The following is a 7583-nucleotide window of genomic DNA, read 5'->3' as shown; positions in this document are numbered from 1 at the left end:
TTTTTAACCAGTTCTTGGTAGAGTTTTTGGGGGTTGGATTTGAACTGTTTGTTTTGTTCAAAGAAACGTTGGCGTTTCTCATACCGGCGGATCCTTTGTGCTTTGGCAAGGATGTCTTGCTTTAGTTTTTCTTTTGCCTCAGGTAAGTCTTTTTCTGTAATGTACAGTATTTTTGTTTTCTTCTTGTTACTTAGTTGTGTTGATTGTTTACTAATTTCGTTGAGAATTATTATTATTATCATTATCATTATCATCATCATTATTATTATTATTATTGTTGTTGTTGTTGTTGTTGTTGTTATTATTAAGGCAATGAGCTGGCAGAATTGTTAGCATACTGGACAAAATGTTAAGCAATATTTCATACATCTTTACATTCTGAGTTCAAATTCTGCTGAGGTCAACTTCACTTTTCATCCCTTCAGATTTGATAAAACAAGCACCCGTTGAGCACTGGGGATGATGTAATCAACTACCCTCCTCCCACAAAATTTCAGGCTTTATTCCTATAGTAGAAAGGATTGTTGTAGTTGTAGTTGCTGTTGCTGTTGTTTTTGTTTTTGTCATTGTTGTTGCTGCCACTATACGGTGATGTCACAGAAACTTGGAACTCTGCAAGTTTTAAGAATTTTTTCAATCGTTTTGGGTGGTTAAACCCCATTCAGTCATTTATTTTGTGTAAAATTTGGTGCTGACATTGTCTCAGTCATGGTAGTAACATTTCTTATTTCTTTATTGCCCACAAGGGGCTAAACATAGAGGGGACAAACAAGGATAGACAAAGGAGTTAAGTCAATTACATCGATCCCAGTACATAACTGGTACTTAATTTATAGACCCTGAAAGGATGAAAGGCAAAGTTGGCCTCAGCAGAATGTAGTGGCAGATGAAATAGCGCTAAGCATTTTGCCCGGCGTGCTAACGTTTCTGCCAGCTCATTGCTTTAGTAACATTTCTGTTCAGTTACACCCACCAGGCGACGGTGTAATTCGGAGATATTTATTTTGAGTTTCTTTTGGAAACAAAGATTTCAAAATCTTTTCAGTTTTAAGAATAATGTTGGAATACAAAACAATAATAATAATTGACTATAGATAACATTCCATCGACCCAGCTTTAAGTGCCAATGTAGCCATGACAATGGAACATGGTGTCAATGGCAGGCAAGTTGGAGCAAAAATAAATTTATTGAATCTAAGAAATGGAATTTTGTCTTGTTGCTATGACAATGGCAACACCTGCGAAAATACAAGCAGCAGCAGTAACAACAGTGCCACAACAACAATAATAACAATAACTACAACAGCAGCAGCAGCAGAGACCACGAGAACTGCAACAGCATCAAAAACAACAGCAAAAGCAAGAATGAAAACAAGGACACCATTAAGAATACAGACAACAACACCAACATCAAACACAGTAGTAATAATGATATAAAAACCGCAACAACTCTTTATCTTTCTCATCGGTAGTTAGCCAGTGGACCAAGCATTCAGTGCAAGGTCTAAAAGGTAAAGACCTCCAGTACAAAAAATGCTATTGTGAAGCTAGGGGGTTATGCTGCTTAATGAGAAGGGGCACCAGATGGCACTGCCTCCTCACTATTTAATGGTGCACTTTCAGATGTACAGTAATATACTTATTTTGAAACTCCACTTCAACATTATTATAAATTAGTGCCCAACCAGAATATTCTGAAGTACTCTCAGACACCAAAGTCTGGTGATGAGTCTGTCAACAAGTAAGAGGCCAGAAGAATGGCAACAGTTGCATGCATCTCTCAGACTTTATTGTGATTCCCCATTATATGGGTAGGAGATTGATTTGGATTCAATTCAAGAGTATGCCAACTCATCGAGTTCTTGCAAGAGCTTCAGCCTTTCCTGGAGAAGGACATATCCTTATGAAGTTCCAAATACTGGTTGCTCCAGAAGAAATCACCCACATTCCTAATTTTTGTTTTGTTTGTGTGGGGACAGAATTTGAGTAGATGAGTTAATAAAGGGCAGAAAATCCAAATATTTCATGTGTGGGAATTCAAACCACCTCAAGGCTTCCTACCCCACAGTGGAGAAAGCATGACATCCCTCACCATTACTACCAACTCCACAAAATATCTCTTCCTCATATAGTGAGCGAAAACACAAAAATAAACATATACCTTCCTTTGACTCAGGCCTCATCTTCTTGAACATGGGCAGCATCTCCTAGATGCAAATTGCAGCAAAGGAGGCACCTTTAAACTGTCACGACAGGAGCTGGAAGGCCATATTTCTTCAGGCATCTAGTAACATTCCTGGGAAAATTTCCCACTTTAGTACCAGTGGAGAATAGAGATTGTATTTTGCATGCACAGAACAACTGTGTGGGGTTTGTGCATAGCAGAAGTGGTTGCAAAAGCCTCAAAAACCTGCTCAGAAACTTCCAACATAAGGCAGCGAGCTGGCAGAAACATTAGCACGCCAGGCGAAATGCTTAGCGGTATTTCGTCTGTCTTTACGTTCTGAATTCAAATTCCGCCAAGGTCGACTTTGCCTTTCATCCTTTCGGGGTCGATTAAATAAGTACCAGTTATACACTGGGGTCAATATAATCTATTTAATCCGTTGGTATGTCCTCGTTTGTCCCCTCTATGTTTAGCCCCTTGTGGGCAGTAAAGAAATAAGAAACTTCCAATTCTCTGGATTTCCTTCATGTGCCAGTATGGACATGGAGCAACCACAGCAGGTCATCCAGATCAAGGGTAGGCACAGTTAACTGTAAAGTTAATTGTTAATCCATTAACCAAAAAGTTAACTTCGTTATTTGTTAATTCATTAATTCTTTGAAAATGTAATGGAAGTTAATGTTAATCCATTAACATAAATTGTTATTGAAAAAGGCATAACTACTGTTTAATACCCCACCGATTTTGTTGCCTTATAACTTCCAGAATAATGCATACTTTTTAATGAAACTTTCACCAAATAATCGCTTATATCCTGCAGATTGAGGGTATGTAAAGATTTGTTGGAAAAAATTTTTTGAGGGGTTGGAGAGAGGAGTTTCAGAAAATTCACAGGATCTGATATTTTCCTGTCATAACTTTCTGGAAAATAGGTATTTTTAATGAAGTTTTATACAAATACCTTTCAAATGGTGTGGATTACGATTACAAAGAAATTTGAAGGAAAAATTTTAGGAAGGGGGCGGGTGGGAGGAGTTTCTGGAAAACAGAGTTTCGGATCAGACGGTCCACATAAGTTGGAATTTCTCTGTTTTGACGGGGATTTTTTCCAATGTTTTTCACCAAAGTCTTCAGAATGATGGGAAGCATCTTTTCATGAAAAAAAGAAAACAATTAAAAAAGTTTTTTTTCACTCCTGCCACCCACTCACCACCCCAGTCCAGAAAGATTTTGGCCATTTTTTTTTTCTTCCCTATGCACTTAAAACCCTTGAGAGAAACATTTTTGGTTAAAAAAAAATTGTTAATTATTTCAGAGGAAAACGTGTGATTTAAGGGAGATCTGGTTATTGTTTTTAGCACATCCCAAAACCTCTCTCTTTGTTTCTTTCTCACTCATGCATCTATTGATATCTTTCAATATTTTTCTCCCCACAAACAAATTTTATGGAATGATGATGTCAAAGTAACACTTGTGTAGTCCCAACCGAGCAAGGCCGTGTTATGTGTGTGTGTAAGAAAAAAAACACTTAAAAACATCTTTCGTGTTCATATTAATCTGTCAAATGTAATGTTTATTTGTTCATATTATTTTGAATTATTCAGGTTCAAGAGGGGTGTCCACAATATTTGCTTGTAACTTAGTAAATTTTTTACATACAGATTTGAAATTTTGTCAGTGGGTGCTTTATATACCTCTAGTTTTTAGTTATGTAATTTTAGCTGATCTTGCTGAGTAAATTTAACTAACAAGTGTAAAATCAATAACAGTATGGATAAACACTAAAATTGAAATTCTTAATGCATCTTACCTGCTTGATTTGTTACTAAAATTATCCCAGATGGCAACTGACAAAAATTTTGCCACTTTTTAAGATGAGGTACATTAATTTGAATTACTTAAAATACAAGTATTATCAATACAAGAATTTATTTTTTCAGTAAATATTTCGTACCGCAGTATGGAATAATTTTTTTGCACAGTTTTTTGGGGGTACATTCAAATCCAGGCAGGGCCAAATGCGGTCCCGCAAGTTATTTATAATAATAAGTGGCATTATATCGGGGTTGAAAGAATGACACGTACAATATTAAATATGCTATGACAATCTGAAAACAATAGAAACTTTTAAACGTTTACCGATTTGTATGAAATGTTGTGGTTAACAGACTTGAGTTAACAGAAGCTAAATGTTACGGAAGATAATTAGTCCGCTAATGATTTTCAAAGTTAGCTTAAAACTTAAATCGTTAACAAAAATGTTGATTTCATTAATTGAAGATTAATAGACTTATACCCAGCTCTGATCCAGATCATATCTAAATAGAGTATTTGTTAGATCAGTGAATAGAGATAGCATAGGATGTCCACAGTTCAAACTGATCAACTACACAGACTGCAAATTTGTGGTATAGTCAGCCACTTAAGATAGGACCTGTAGATAGGGACCCTGTTATTGGAAGCTGAATGTGTCCTCACTGATAAACAATGAATACAGGAACTGGATTAGGGAACTAGTTAAGCAGCAGTTGATGGAAGGCAATTGTTAACAACTGGTGGTGAGTTGCCCCTGATTAGAGTAGAATCATTTGCATTTAGCAAAAGCTATAAATAGGAAGAAATCGATTAGAGGAAGATGTTGGCAACCTAGAAGAAGCGAACAGTAGACTCACCACAGCCGATGTACTAGTGGCGAGCATAGCCCTTGGTCACTTCTTCGAGCCGAAACACAAAGGCTGCATTGTAAGAGCTAAGGCCATGTGCTCAAACATGAAGGAATTATAGCTGTCTGATGAACCTGAAAGGTGGAGGCATGACATAGCAAAAAAAAAACACAATCAGGTCTTTAACAGACCGCGACAGGGGCATAGTACCCGGTTTCTGCAGCTTTCTAGTAGCAATTCGAGTGACTGTTTGGAGAGTGTGATAGGTCACCAATTGTAATGGACTTTAGTTCGTACCTGAAACAGGGTAGGCAATAACTAGTTGCATAAGTCGTAAACCGCTTCTTTTCGATGGTCTGCTCTATGAATTCTATGAGTTCATGCTAAATTTATTTGGCAGCCTCTTGACAGATGTCTACCATAATGGGTAGCAGAATGGGAGAATTTCTAATGCTGTTAGCCAGGGAGTGGTAACGCTACAGATGAAGAATGCCGTAATCTGCTAAACACAGAGTTTAAGACTTTGACTAGAGTGTTAACGAAAAGGCTGATGTTTGTCGTTGATTGTCTGTTTGGAAAAGAACAAACGTGTGGGATTCTGAACAGGACTATCAACAACAACCTCCACCTTGTGCGATACACTACTATGAGAAGCCATCCTGAAATCAGCTGGGTTTGGACCCGTTTTCAGAGGTTGGATCACAGCAATGCAGAGCAGTACCTTCTTGGTGGTCAAAAACACAGTCACCTGTCGAAACCATTTCGCATTGCACACTCAGTCCATCACAGCATCCCACTGTCGCTTCTTCTGTACATGCTGGCTCTTGAACCACTGCTGCTGATGTTGGAACAGTTGAGGGTATCAACACAGATGACGCCACTGTCATGGTGTTGGATGTCTCCAAAGTGGAAATTGTCAGCACCAAAAGAAAACAATACAAATTTGTTGCTGGAGCCAAAATCAATGCCGATAAGTTAGTAGGTTTGTGACTGGACAGTTGGAGGTGCAGGTCTATACTGTTTGACAGTGTCGTTAGAAGCTGGACTGATGGACCAGTTAAACTGTTTGAGGTTCCATCCCGATTTCCAGATGGATAAGAACTACGACAAGATGACAAACAGGGTGACCAGTCTTACCCAGAAAAGAGCAGAGAGGAAGCTGTCTCTGAAGGCAAAGGTGGCGAATTCCTGCATCACCTCCATTATTATTTACTGCCTGACCAGCATGTCTTGGCCCGGTTACCGTTTGATCAGGCTGGAATGCCTGTTATAAATTTCTTGTGGAAATGACATGTTCCGGTGTTCAGGCTGTTAGTCTTCTGCCATCACCTACTGTGTGGCGGCTTAAGCATTCTGTGGCTACTGATGTGCAGACATAAGTTGAGGTTGCTCCACTTGTAATGATTACTAGAGGCTGAATGTGTGTAGGCTCTATTCAGGAGACATGTCTTTCTGCAGCTCGTCTCCTTGACGAAGCTGCAGTCCTGGAAAGAAAAAAAAACTCGGAGTGGGTGCCTGGCCCTTAGAGTATCATAAGGCACTCACAGCCCTTTACCAGTCAGGCAATGGAAATGGTAGATGTTCTGCTTTAGTAATAAATAGAGGATTAGTGGCAGGGAAGAGCGACAACATTCTTGAGGAAACTTTGGGTGTTGTCGAAAACAAAATGCTAGTCAATTTCAGACCTTGTGCCTGTAGTAGAAAGGATTATCATTATTACTCAGGTGGTGAGCTGGCAGAACCATTAGCACACTGGGCAAAATGCTTAGCAGCATTTTGTCCACCTTCACATTCTAAGTTCAAACTCCAGTTTGCCTTTCGTCCTCTCAGGGTCAATGAATTAAGTACTTCACGTGATGATCTTTCTTTTCCTTCATGGCTGTCATAGAGACTGCACGTATCCCATCTGTCTCTCTCTCTCTCTTCTATCTTTCATCTTGTCAAAGAGAATATTTCTCCAGTGTTTGCTATTTTACCTTCGTCTGGTGTAACGACCCTCCATGTCTGTTCTCATTCAGTTTCCTTGTATGTCTCCACTGTCCTGTTTTTGTTACCCATTTTGGTTTGTGGAAGCTACTGCCCTCCGAAGACTCATATTGTCATTCAATGCTCGAAATAAGGAGTAGATGGATAGCCGACAACTGATGAAGGGTCATTCTTTATGTTACTTGTCTTGTTTTCTGTTTGTTTCTCTCATTGTTTATGTATTCAACTCTTTTGTTTTCGTATTACATGTTGTTTACAGTTCGTGGAGGCGCAATGGCCCAGTGGTTAGGGCAGCGGACTCACGGTCATAGGATTGCGGTTTCAATTCCCAGACCAGGCGTTGTGAGTGTTTATTGAGCGAAAACGCCTAAAGCTCCACAAGGCTCCGGCAGGGGATGGTGGCGAACCCTGCTGTACTCTTTCACCACAACTTTCTCTCACTCTTTCTTCCTGTTTCTGTTGTACCTGTATTTCAAAGGCCAGCCTTGTCACACTGTGTCATGCTGAATCTCCCCGAGAACTACGTTAAGGGTACACATGTCTGTGGAGTGCTCAAACACTTGCACGTTAATTTCACGAGCAGGCTGTTCCGTTGATTGGATCAACTGGAACCCTCGACGTCGTAAGCGACGGAGTGCCAACAACAAAACAACGGTTTGTGACATCTTGTACTGGTATATGCATATATATGTGTGTGTGTATGTGTGTACATATACATATATATATATATATATATGCATATATATATATATATATATATATATATA

The sequence above is a fragment of the Octopus bimaculoides genome, chromosome 14, assembly GCF_001194135.2.
Source record: "Octopus bimaculoides isolate UCB-OBI-ISO-001 chromosome 14, ASM119413v2, whole genome shotgun sequence".
Taxonomy (NCBI): domain Eukaryota; kingdom Metazoa; phylum Mollusca; class Cephalopoda; order Octopoda; family Octopodidae; genus Octopus; species Octopus bimaculoides.
The sequence above is the reverse complement of the archived record's forward strand: the minus strand, read 5'-3'. Positions refer to the sequence as shown.